This window comes from Poecilia latipinna, unplaced genomic scaffold, assembly GCF_001443285.1.
Source record: "Poecilia latipinna isolate Pla-1442-1.1 unplaced genomic scaffold, P_latipinna-1.0 Scaffold2215, whole genome shotgun sequence".
Classification (NCBI taxonomy): Eukaryota; Metazoa; Chordata; class Actinopteri; order Cyprinodontiformes; family Poeciliidae; genus Poecilia; species Poecilia latipinna.
Window position 1 is genome coordinate 91,817 of NW_015114831.1, and position 12,085 is coordinate 103,901.

Here is a 12,085-nt window from a genome sequence, read left to right on the forward strand (position 1 = left end):
ACCACATTAACACACACACACACACACACACGCACACACATTCAACATTACACCACATTAACACACACACACACCCATTTACAGTTGTTGGGTCCTGCTGGATCCGTTCCACATCCTGTCTGTGGACAATGAGTTTTTCCTCCAACTAAATTTTATCCAAATGTGAAACGGACAGGAAGTTGAGGCCTGGAATTTGTGCAATAGTTTTGGGTTCTGTTGTAGTTTTTTGTCGTCTACGTTTCCAGCTGTTTTGATGACTTTATGTGTGTTTATTGTCTGTTTGGCAGCTGCTGCAGTGCAGCCCTTCAGTCCAGGACAGATTTCCTCTGGTGAACAATAAACTATATTCTAATTCTATGAAACAGAAGAAAAGCAGCGTTTATATGCCAGACACCTACAGGTGATTGAAAGAGAAAGTTTTCACCAGTAAAAGTGTTGAGATGAACTTTGAAAAGGTTTAGCTCTCTTAGCTTCGTTAGCTTCTTAGCTACTTTAGCTTTGTAAACTTCCTGTTCCATGATTAGCTTAGCTCAAGTCGCCAGCCGTCTGCAGGAGCTGCTGGTCATTTTCTCTGTATTGTTTTGTTCTCGGGTTTGGACCATCCACAGAACAGAACCGGTCCAGAACGTAAGGAACTGTCAGGGCTGACCTTCCTCTAAGAGGTCAAAGGTCAGGAAAGGCTGTGCTGGTTCCTCGTTCTCCTCGGGATTGGGGGAGGTGGGGGTCGGGCGCGGCGATGAGGCGCCGCCGCCGCTCTGACAGTCGGGCTCGGCGTTCCAAGAAGACACAAAGCGACTGACGTCCTGTCAGCTCCGCTGGGAGGGAGTCTAAAATTATTCTGGATGCGGCGCTTCCATGAGCGCCGTCCATCAGGAGCTGCTGCTCTGCTGCTTCTCCCTGTGCGACCTCCAAACTGTAACAGCTGACCCACATTTATATCGACTATTACCTCCCAGCTTCTTTCACTCTTTTCTGTAATCTTCCCATCTTTCTCTTCCAATCACACTCCTTCCCTGTTTTTCTGCTCCATCTCATTTTGTCGTCGCCCTCTCCTCCCATTATCTTCCTGCGTGACCCAGAGGTCTGAGCGCTGAGCTCACTTGTCATGAATCATTTGGTCAGCAGCGACCGAAACGCCGCCAACCCCTCCACCTCCTCCTGCGCATCATCCTGCCCTTCATTTTCCATACTGGCTTCCCTGCTCTGCTTCCAGATTTGCCCTTAGTCCACACATATGGGAGAACAAATATGTTTATGCATTTTACCTTTTCATCCACAAAAAAACTCTCTTTAGTATCACTAACACGACAAAATGGAGATTTGAGAAAACTCTGGTTGTGTTTTGCGTGTGCACAGAGATTGAGTCCCACATTTTACAATCTGCAACAAATTGTGCGCCAAAATGTCCACAAACCTGCTTTATGTTTAAATAACTTCAGATTATAACAAAGTAGTTCAGTTTATGTGTCCACACAAATTAACTTCATGTTCAGTTCTACACAGGAAGTCATGATTGTTTTGAAGCATCTGATTGGCTCACACCGCCCCCTGTGGGTTTGGCATGTGTAAGACAACACTCAGGGGCGTCGTTAGTGGCAAACCAACTAACTAAAGATTTAGCTTGCTAACTAAGTATTAGTTTAAACTAAATATTTAGCTTAACTCTAAATATTTTCTTTGGATAAAAACCCAAATTATTGCTGTTGCTTTTTGACCAAGCTGGACTCCCACACTGCTGCTGAAGAGACTTTGTGCTGTTTGGCAGCCGGTCAAACATTAAAGCAGCTTCAAGGTGAGACGGAAACCTTCTGGTGCTGAACGGTCATCAGTCAGCGCCTCAGTCTGAGTCTCAGCAAATTCACTTCATCCCGTTTATTTCAGTACAAAACGTATCAAGGCAACAGAAACGTTTCATTGCAGCTGATCCTAGTTTTCAATCCGTGCATCAAGTTCAGTTTGTTTTTTTAATTTCAGAAGTTTTCAGCTGAGCGTCTCCAGGTGTTTACACTGGCATGGTGGCAAGTTTTCGGTTTCTGCTCTGCTTCCTTCAGTTAGCAGTTAGCTCACCATCACACACACACACACACACACACCATCACAGAGCTGTGGATTTAAGGGACCGCCTAGAAAACAATCAGCTGAAGGAGAACCACAGAGGGCAGGTGGAGGGCTCACAAGATGGCCGCTCCTCTGTCCCACCGCTGCGCACAGAGACACGTTCACACACCGTGACCTTCACACACACAGATAGAAGCCACATTCCTTCACTGGAAACACACACACACACACACACACACACACACACAGTATGTGTTTCTGTCTTCACAACTACTTTGGTTTGTAATGAATTACGTTTTAGTTTAACTGTATATCAACAAAAAATAAGCAACATTTTCAGTTCAAAAACCTTTTTGCTGCTAAATCGTTTGATAAACAGACTCAACAGAAAAGATATTTATAGATTTTAATCTGTTGTTTGAAAAAATCTAGATCCTAGCAACGTTCAAGTTAGTGAACACGACCGCTGAGCGAACAAAGACCAGCGATTCATGCTTGGGTCATATTACATACAACACTGACCACTGATTGGATGAACCAGATATCGTAACATATTTACTGACTTTTCCATCTTTTTTGGAACATTTTAATAATAAATATCAGCGTCCAACAAGAACAGCTTGTCTGCTGGAGTTTAAGACTCATGGTCTCAGTATTACTGTAACACTGAGCCTGGTTCTGGTTCTGGTTCTGCTGGAGGTGTTGTCCTGGTAAAAGACAGTCCTTCCTTTCCACTGTTGCCCCGTGCTTTGACACAGTCTGCACTTCTTTCTGACATTTTATTTTAACGTTTCCTGCCCAGCAGAGAGAAATGAGGGAGGATTAAAACTAACTGTGAAGCCATTAGAGATCATTTTGACTTTATCTCAGATTTAACGGACTGTAACGGAAATAAAGAAACTTTGGATGAAGGCTTTTCAAGGGACAGAAGGAGAAACAGAAACCACAGCAACAAACACCTGATTCTCTCTGACATTCAACCCAGTGGGTCCAAACTGGACTCCATTTAATGGACCTGAACAGAACCATGTGCTACAGTAACTTTACAGTCATGTATCTTGTAAAGTATGGTGCGACCCGATGCTAGCTGATGCTCCATGAACTGAATGGAGGATCTTTGCTCCTGGCGGTTCAGCCAATCAGTGCACAGGGAGATGAACGGCGCTCCTGGATTGGCTGCTTTTCCCGGCAGCACAGTGTCAGCCAGCGTTTTGTTTCCCAGCTTCCCAAACGGTTTTCCTCTGAACGTTTCAGAGCAGTGCAGGCCGCCTCGGAACCAGCCGAGCGCCGCTCTGGGTCCCGGTCGGAGGGGGAGTCACGGCGCCCCTCCCAGACTCTGTAATGGCCTTTGCTGATGACAGTCTGCTCATCTTTGGGAGATAATGGACCATGAACAGTGCTGAGTGGAAGCCGGTGCTGGAAGGAAGGACCGGGTTCTGTCAGCACAGTAATGAAACCGCTGATTAAATGAGTCATAAAAAATAATTCTGTTAATGATTTCTGCTAAAACCTTAACATTAGAGGAGCCGCAGCGTTATTAGTGGCTGTGTCAGTGATGTGGGATGATGTTCAGCAGATGTTTAAATAATCAGAGGAAGCAGAAAGTCTCCAACTGATCAGCCAAACATGCAGATGCTGCGTAGAGGAACTCCTGCTAATCCCTGAGCTGCGAGCGTTTGAGTCAGAGCGATAAGAAAGAGATCGTAGCATTTAGCACCACCAGCCATCGGCACCTACATTAGTCACTGCCCTTGACACAGATACAGGCTCTTCTCCTCCAGGAGAATTATTTTTGGCTGGCGCCGGGCGTGTTGGAGGGACGGCAAACCGAGGGCTGGTTCTCTGCTGAACAGCAGAGGAAACATCCAGATCCAAACAGCTGATTGTTTCTCTAACTGATGAGCTTCAAGTCTAAGGAACTGATTTATTTCAGTCTGTTTTAACCTTCACAGCTTTCCAAATAAAACAAAAAACTAATACAGAAATAGATAATATTCATAAAATACCTGTCAATAGCAAAAACACCAAGTGTAGATTGAAAAAGTGTGATCGAAATCCGAACAGCAGAATCTTTTCTGTCTCCAAGGAACTCTAGTTAATAATTTAACTAAATATTTAGTTCTAAATTAAATACTTAGCTTACAAACTAAATATTTTTTGAACTAAAAATGTCCTTGCTAACAAAATAATTAGCTAACAAACCAGATATTAATTTGTGAATTAAATATTCAGTTTGTAACTCTGACATTCATAAATGCTGAATCACATGGTGAAAACGTGAGTTTGGAAAATGAACACTGATGGTTTTACCCTGACAGGCTTCATGAACTGGAATATTGTTGTTTATTTTGTCTTTGCTTTGGGTTTTTTACAAACTTCGCCTCGTTTGGGTCTCCATACAGAAACTCCTCCTGGTTTTTATTTAGCTGCTGTAAAGTTAAAGTCCAGCCCGGCTCACCTGGCGCCAGCAGAAACACTCCAGTAAACTCATCAGGTTCTCGATGCGTTTCCTCCACCAGAGGTCGCGACCTCTCAATGTTTCTGCTGGGCCCAGCTCGTTCCGGGTCGGTTCTGTTCGGGTTCCCAGCCCATCGTTTCCTCGCTAACTCCATTTCCTGCGCTCTGCCGGATCACCTGTCGTCTTTACGGGTCACATGACTTCATCTCAACAAGCCAGGAAGGATTTTTTTAAAGTAACTTTTTGGAGTTTCTTTAATTAGCGTCTGCCGACTCCGCTGTGACTCTGCTGATGCGAACCGGGCTCAGAGGTTCTTACGACCTCACAAACTCCTTAATTCTTTAACCAAACTGGAACCAGCAGAGTGATTGGGTTTGATGAGCTGTGAAAAACGAACAGACGCAGAGCGGGGCGCTGGGTTCAGCTTAATTCGTCTGCTGGGATTCAGACAACGAGGGTTAAGTTTAGAGAAAGGATAGAATACATGAAAATGGGTTTTTGATGGTTTACAGAAAAAAGAACAAGATAAAAAGCAGAAACTGCTCAAACATTCACAAAACACTGAAAAACCAGGATAATTTGGATAAAAAAACCATATTTTTACTGTTTCTTTGTGTTTCAATCTCATTTTTCATCAGAAAGAGAAGAAAACATCTTTACGGTGTTTTTCTGATTCACTTTGTTGAAGGTCCAACGTTTCCGCCGTGATGAGGAAAGTTTTAACGCCCTGAAGATTTCGGTCTCTGAAATGTTACATCATGATACAAATGTCAGATGAAACCTGAGTCAATACTGAAAATACAATTTAATTTATTTAGAAGGAAAGAAAATCTTTCCAAACCAACCTGAGTGACAAAGTAAGTACACCCTGAATGAAGTACTGAGGCTTACATCGTTGCAGATGAACTTTGACCCTCTCTGCTCTGCTGAACAGTCTAACCAGGTCATCCAGATACTGAAGCAGAAAAGTAGGCCCAGACCATCATACTGCCACCACCGTGTTTCACTGCTGTTGCTCTGAAATGCTGCAGATGTAACGGGACCAGAACCTTCCTGGAAGGTCCAGTTGGTCCCATTAGTTCTATTATATTATATTATATTATATTATATTATATTATATTATATTATATTATATTATATTATATTAATTATCCACAATCGTTTGAGATCCTCAAGATGATTTCTGTTAAATGTGAGATGGCCCTCCATGTTCTTTTGGGTCAGCAGTGGTTCTGGAGTTTAGTCCAATCTCTCTTTCTCATTGTTGAATCATGACCTTTGACCTTAACTGAAGTTATTTGTAACCCTTTCCAGAGCGTGGTGAATCTGCTCTTGAATTTCCCTGGATCCAGGTCTTCTGAAGCTTTTCTAGCCTACTTCATTTTGTCAGTCGGGTTCTATTTAAATGATCGGTGATACCCTTAAATGTTCGTTAAATGTGGTTATGTATATTTCCTTATTTTGGTTGGTTCGGCATTACTTATGTAGAAAATAAACTGAACTGTTGTGAGTTTCCCAGCGGAATGACATTAATGGTGGTGTAATGCTAAATATTGCCACTGGGGGCAGCACGCCGGTGTCGTCTCCCCTCAGACTGTCAGAGAAGAAGCAGGAAGCGCACTACTTGTTGCTGATCTCATCATTTTCCCAGCTTTTTACAGGTTTGTGGATTATTTAACTTGAAAGTATGTTTTATTTACACCTTCCGTGTCATTTTATAGTGCCTATCAGCCAACGGTTTGTTTGTAAAATGGCCTTTTGAATGTATCGTGCGCGGAATGCTGTTGTTTTTCGTGTGTATGCTAACATGGCTAACCATGTGTTTTAATCCTGCTTTATTTCACTGCTCACCGGATAAACAGTCAGTTTTTACTGGTTGTTGGGGTTTCACTAAGTTGTCTTCATGTTAAAGTTAGATAAAAGAATTATTTAATCTAACTTTAGTGTTAAAGTTGATTAAATAAGTTGCTAAAGTGCTACATCCTTCACTCACCTATGAGATTCCCATGGCGTCAACATTATGACTAAAGGTAATCAGTTAAACAACCATGTCTATTAAAATAAAAGTACTAAGAATTTAACTGCAAGCCAGTTAAACTGTGTGAGATTTGTACATTCTGCCATATTTCAACATATTGTCCACAGACATTTGGACTGTGAAAAGAAAACTATTTTGTTGAAACTTTGGTTTGTGATCAGTATATTTTAATAATAACTGAGGACTCAAGGTTAAATGAGCAGAATGAAACATGTTAATCAGATGAAGCAGGAAGTTCACCTCTTGTTATATAATTTTCTGTGCTCTGTACAGAACGACTTTTAACCTGCTGACTGAGACCTGTAACAGTTTCTGAATGCCAGACAGAAATCTGGGAAACAAACCGTAGCAAGATGGATGATTCTGTTTTCCCTGAACCAGGAGGTTTGGTTTTTTTAGCCTGCTTCATGCTGTCAGACGGGTTCTGCTTGAATGAAGTGATTCAGTTCAGCAGCTGTTTGTGGCTGAGGACCAGCAGAGCGGCTGCGTTTCATTTCATTTTGCTTCCATTAAAAGTATAAATGTGGCTGTGTGACGGGTCCGGGTGTTCTGGTTCTGCAGCGTTCATTAATCCGGTGGAGCGAAGCGGCTCATTAACAGGATGTTTACCTGTTCGCTGAATGTGCAGCGGAACAGCAAGGTGTCACTTTCCAAAATGGAAACGGAGACATTAGCGCTGCTGAAGACATTTTGTTTTAATTAGTGACTCTGCTGCTGATGCTTCAAAACGCTGAGAGAATCTAACTGAATGTTTCTAGACTTTTACTGAAACTAATTATACTGCAGGAGTAACGGCTCTGTCAAAGTAACAACGATAAATAATCATAAAGCCGAACCAAAATCCTTCAGCTGCTGCTGTCAGCAAACCTTTAGAGAGTAGATCTGGTGTTCATCAGGAATCAGGTTAGATCCACTCTGGAGAGCCTCTTCATCACCATCATCTTCATCATCTTCTACAGGAGAACTCTGCTCTGTCAAACTCCAACTTTACCCATAGTTCACTTTATCGTCAGATTATTGTGTAGATAAATGAATTATTGTTATTATTACAGTAAATGCTGTTTGAAACGTCACGTTTGTCCATTTTATAAACTAATTATTTAATCGGCTTCACTAAAACCTTTCAAAACGCTTCTTGGTCTGTAGAGATAAATACTCTTACTGGATGTCACTTCACACCATTCAGTGGATTTTATGTTTTATTTGTTGCACATTTTAATGTGAAGAATGATGTCAGTGAATCTGAATCAGTTCAAACTGATGAACTCCAGATTCATCATTACGTCATCCTTTTGGCTGTTTTCATATTTTTACTGTTTTTAGTTTCATCATCATTTTCTCTTTTTCTTTGCAGTTTTAGTTTTGTGTTTCTAGATTAGTGAGATGGTTGGATAAAATATTTTAGATTAATTTAGTCATTAACTTGGAGGGAAGTTCATGTAGTTTAACTACCAACTCTGGTTATTTGCTCAGTAATAAGAGATGTGGTCACTGATCTAAATTACTGCATTTATTAATAATGACCTTAAGCAATTATAATTATTATTCATAGCCAATCATAACAAACCATTTATTATAAAAATTAAACATCTTGGTTCATTTTTGACTGGAGCATTAATTTCTGATCATTCAGCTAAAAAACTGAGTTTAAACATTTTGTAAAGCAGACAGTCAGGAGAAGACTGATGATGATGATGATGATGGTGATGAAGGTGATGGCGATGAAGATGATGATGATGATGACACCTGGCTGTCATCATCATCATCATCAAACTGACACTTATTTCTCTCATAATCAGTAAAATTACTGCAGGATGAAAATCATCTTCCAGTTTTTAAATTTCCTTTAAAAACTAAACAAACCATCAAAAATCTGAACAATAAAATAAATGCTCTGGATTCGAGATTTTGCAAAAAATGAATAAATTTCCTCTTTATGCCTCATAATTAGTTAAATGTTTAACGTTGAGGTGTGGATTTATCTGGACAGTGAATGTTTCTGTTGTTTTCTCCATGCATTCATCCACAGAGCAGCCAGGAATGATAGATGCATGAAAACATTAATAACTCGTTACGTTGTTGGATCTGCTCCGATTCGCCTTCATATTCACGAAGCAGCAGCGAAACGCAGCAGCAGGCGGCTTGAAGGGCCACATATCAGCTGCTCTGCCGTGTCAGAGGTCAAAGTAACACCAGTAATTAATTTAGATGCTAATGTAATGGCTGCTTCCCGTAACCCGGACCCGGCGCTCCGACATGACCCCGTTCTGCCGGCGGTGACCTCCCTGCCGGTCCAGATCCGACTCAACCCGCCGCACAGGGAGCAAAACAAAGCAGGGAGAGGATGAGCGGACCGGACGCCTGTGGCATCAGCAGCGAGCCGCGGCGGCCGGAGGGTTTCCTGGATCAGGCTGAGGAGTCTGCAGAGGCGAAGAGGAACATCTGCTGCAGCTGGCACCGCCCGCCTTCACCGGCCGCCAGTGCTTACTGATATGTGGAGTTCCTCTCCTGCCCTGCAGGTGTCTCTGTGCCGCAGCTGCTTCTCTTGCCCCCGGCAGCATCATCACGCGCTCAGCCATGTTTTTATCCTTCCCCTCCTGCAGAGTTCTTCTCTTTCACCAAATCCTGCAATTCAGTTCCTCAGTTACTTGGAGCAAATCAAGCTATTGATTAAATTAACTAAAACTTTCAGAAGAAACTGAAAACATTTTTCAACCCTTATGGTTCAGATTTACTCTCGGAGTGAGACATGCGATGCAACTACCTGCAGAGGAAACTGCAAACAAAGTCATGCGATAACTACTGACTTTGTTCACCACAGATCAGCCAACATCATGTCAGGCTGTTTCCTCCTGATGGTCCAGTCGACCCGGTTCCACTGGAACCAGAACATCTGCTCCACCTCCAGCTGCTCTGAGTCAAACCAACCTGTTCCCCTCCTGGCCTGTGGGGGCGCTGCACCAAGAACCACTGAAGAAAACGACACCAAAACCTCTGAAGACTCTGAGAGCAACTTCCTTCTTCACCAGATGGAAACAAGATGGAGGCGTCAGATTTTAGCATTGGAGGATTTCTCTTTAGGCTAAAGACCAGGAGCCATTTCTGCTGCTAGCGCTAGGCTAGCATGTTAGCTTTGGTTGGATTTACCCAGAATGCCCTGCGCTGTAGTCCACTTCCTGCTTTTGGAGCGGTCTCTGGTCCGCTTGGCTTTCACATTCAGACTGATCCAGAGTTCACTTCGACCAAACCCAGATCGAGGTTTTGAGGACCAGAGGTCAGAGGTCGATTAGCGTTCACACCTCACAACCGAACCGGAGTTTATAGGCAAATGGGCTGCATTAAAGCGAACTGAACCTGGCTGGTGGGAATCAGCCATCTGCAGCTGTAGTCCATCCTGCTCCAACTCTAAAGCCTTAATTGCCTCCTTTGCAATCAGCCGTTCATTGTGTTGGTTCAGGAATGCATCGGACCAGGAGGCGCTAAATGAAAATAAAATCTAAATCTGATTCTCTCACAGAACTGGAAGCTGAACATGTTTAATGTCTCATCGCCTCCTGCTCCCAGAGCCGCCGCCAACTGTCTGCAGGCGAATTCAGCTTCACCATGTTCACACACACCTACACACACACACCTACACACACACACACACTGCCATTCAGAGCCCAGGTAAAACGGTGAGGCCCGACATCAGAGGTCATGGTTCATGTCAGCAGCTCAGACTTTCATTTCACCTCTGATTTATTTTACTTCAGCGTTTGGTTTCTGCCAGGTAGGTTCCTGAGTCACAGGTTAGAGCAAAGCATCATGGGACTGAACAGAGGAGTTTAAATGCCATCTCTGTCGGCACATAGAAATGATATCTGGGAACATTTTTCCAGATACTCCTCCTGTTAGATTTATTAATTTCAGGTCTTTCAAATATCTGAGCTTTGGTTTTTCTCAAATGTGAAAACATTAAAACTATTTCTGTTTTTTGTTTTGTGTTGTAATTCAGGCTTAATGTTAGTGACAAACGTCATAGTGGCAGACTTTAACACTGAAAGACACGCAGACCTGATGCTGAACGTATTAAATAATATTTCCTCATAATCCTGAATGAGCATCTTGAATTATCGTTGATTTTCATCTTTGAGCGTTTTCTGCTCTGAGGCTCAGAGTAACATTTAAAATAAAAATGTAAATAAATCCATCAGAGAACGGATTGAACTCTCCACTGATCATTTTTCTCCATTAGATGCCTTGATAAATGGTGTCGTATAAAAAGCTGAATCTAATTCATTCTTTGTTGATTTTCTCAGCTCCATGAGAATGAAGCTGATCCAGGATCTGAGCGGCGCTCTGGAAAACGTTTCAGACGGCTGCTGAAGAGACGGATTCTGGTTTTATTTCCAGTACCAACCAGAACATCAGGAATAAAAACGAACACACTACGTTTGTCATCAGCTTTGGTTTTATTTAGAGGCAAATAAGACCAGGGATTTACAAAATGACATTTATTGACTGTAAACCTGATTCAAAGCCTCATTCAGGAACTTTTTCATCCACTTTTCATCGTTTCTTCATTTCGTTAGTTTCTCACTGAAAGTCCAACAAAGCGATAAAACAGACTGAGGGTTGATGCAGGCGAAGTTTTACTTTAGTCATTTTGTGTATTATTGTTAGAGAAGGTTTGGTTTTCTGTTATGATCTGTTAAACTTCAGGTTTCTTTAAATATGTTTCATTTTGCAGAACGTTAAACTGGATGGAAGTAAATAAATGTTAACGTGCTGCATCGTTTCTAAACCATCTTCACTGGAAACCTGACGGAAACCTCAGTAAAACTTTTTCTGATTCTCATCACAGCTTCAGCTGCTCCGTCTTCTCATTTCATCTGAGTTAGATTGACTTTTCCTCTCTGCCGTTTGATTCTCTCTGAATAATCCTGACCGAAAGGCGTCGGTCTGAAACCCGGCAGGCGCCTCTGAGGGGCAGATTACAGCTGAGGGGTGATATCCAGGATTTACACCCCACCGCTCTGGGTAAACCTCCAGGGGAAAGACGGAGGCGGCGGACGTTCAGCCCTGCTGCAGGAGGCTGCTGCTGCGTCCGGCTCGCCCTGATGCAGTCGCTCCGAACGCTGCAGGTTCTGTGTCAGAGCAGCAGAAAGCAGAGCGTTTCTGAGATGCAGAATATGAATTAGATTTTTGGTTCTTCGCCTCCAGAAGTGTTTCCTCACTGGATGCTGCTCACATCAAAACTTGGTCATTAACATCTGGAGGCATTTAGAAAGTTCATAACGTCGTTAAGAAGCTGCTGAGGGCTGAAACACTGACCTACTTTACAAACTAAGACTTAAAACTTCTTGAGATAAATTAGTAAAAGTCTGAGCCGGTCCTGGTTCTCCAGAACCAGAACCGGACCTTTCCTGTGATTTTAAACAGATCTTGATGCTCAGTTCCAATATTTTACTTAAATACGATTTATTTCTGCCTGGTCGTTCATTATGCTGACTAAATCCTGCCGCAGTCGGACAGTGAACGGGTTACTGTGA

The 12,085-nt window shown here is 42.5% G+C and overlaps 2 long non-coding RNA genes across 2 annotated transcripts in view; one reads left to right on the forward strand and one right to left on the reverse strand.

Moving 5' to 3' along the window:
- Positions 1-5,877: 5,877 nt before the first annotated feature.
- The window catches only part of LOC106936780 (uncharacterized), a 16,257-nt gene continuing 10,049 nt past the window's right edge, over positions 5,878-12,085 (forward strand). Inside the window, exon 1 of the long non-coding RNA XR_001422218.1 lies at positions 5,878-6,177. This is a non-coding gene — a long non-coding RNA (uncharacterized LOC106936780). The remainder of the gene's footprint in view (positions 6,178-12,085) is intronic.
- Positions 9,741-12,085, reverse strand: part of LOC106936781 (uncharacterized) — a 15,354-nt gene continuing 13,009 nt past the window's right edge. The window contains exon 3 of the long non-coding RNA XR_001422219.1: positions 9,741-9,853. This is a non-coding gene — a long non-coding RNA (uncharacterized LOC106936781). The remainder of the gene's footprint in view (positions 9,854-12,085) is intronic.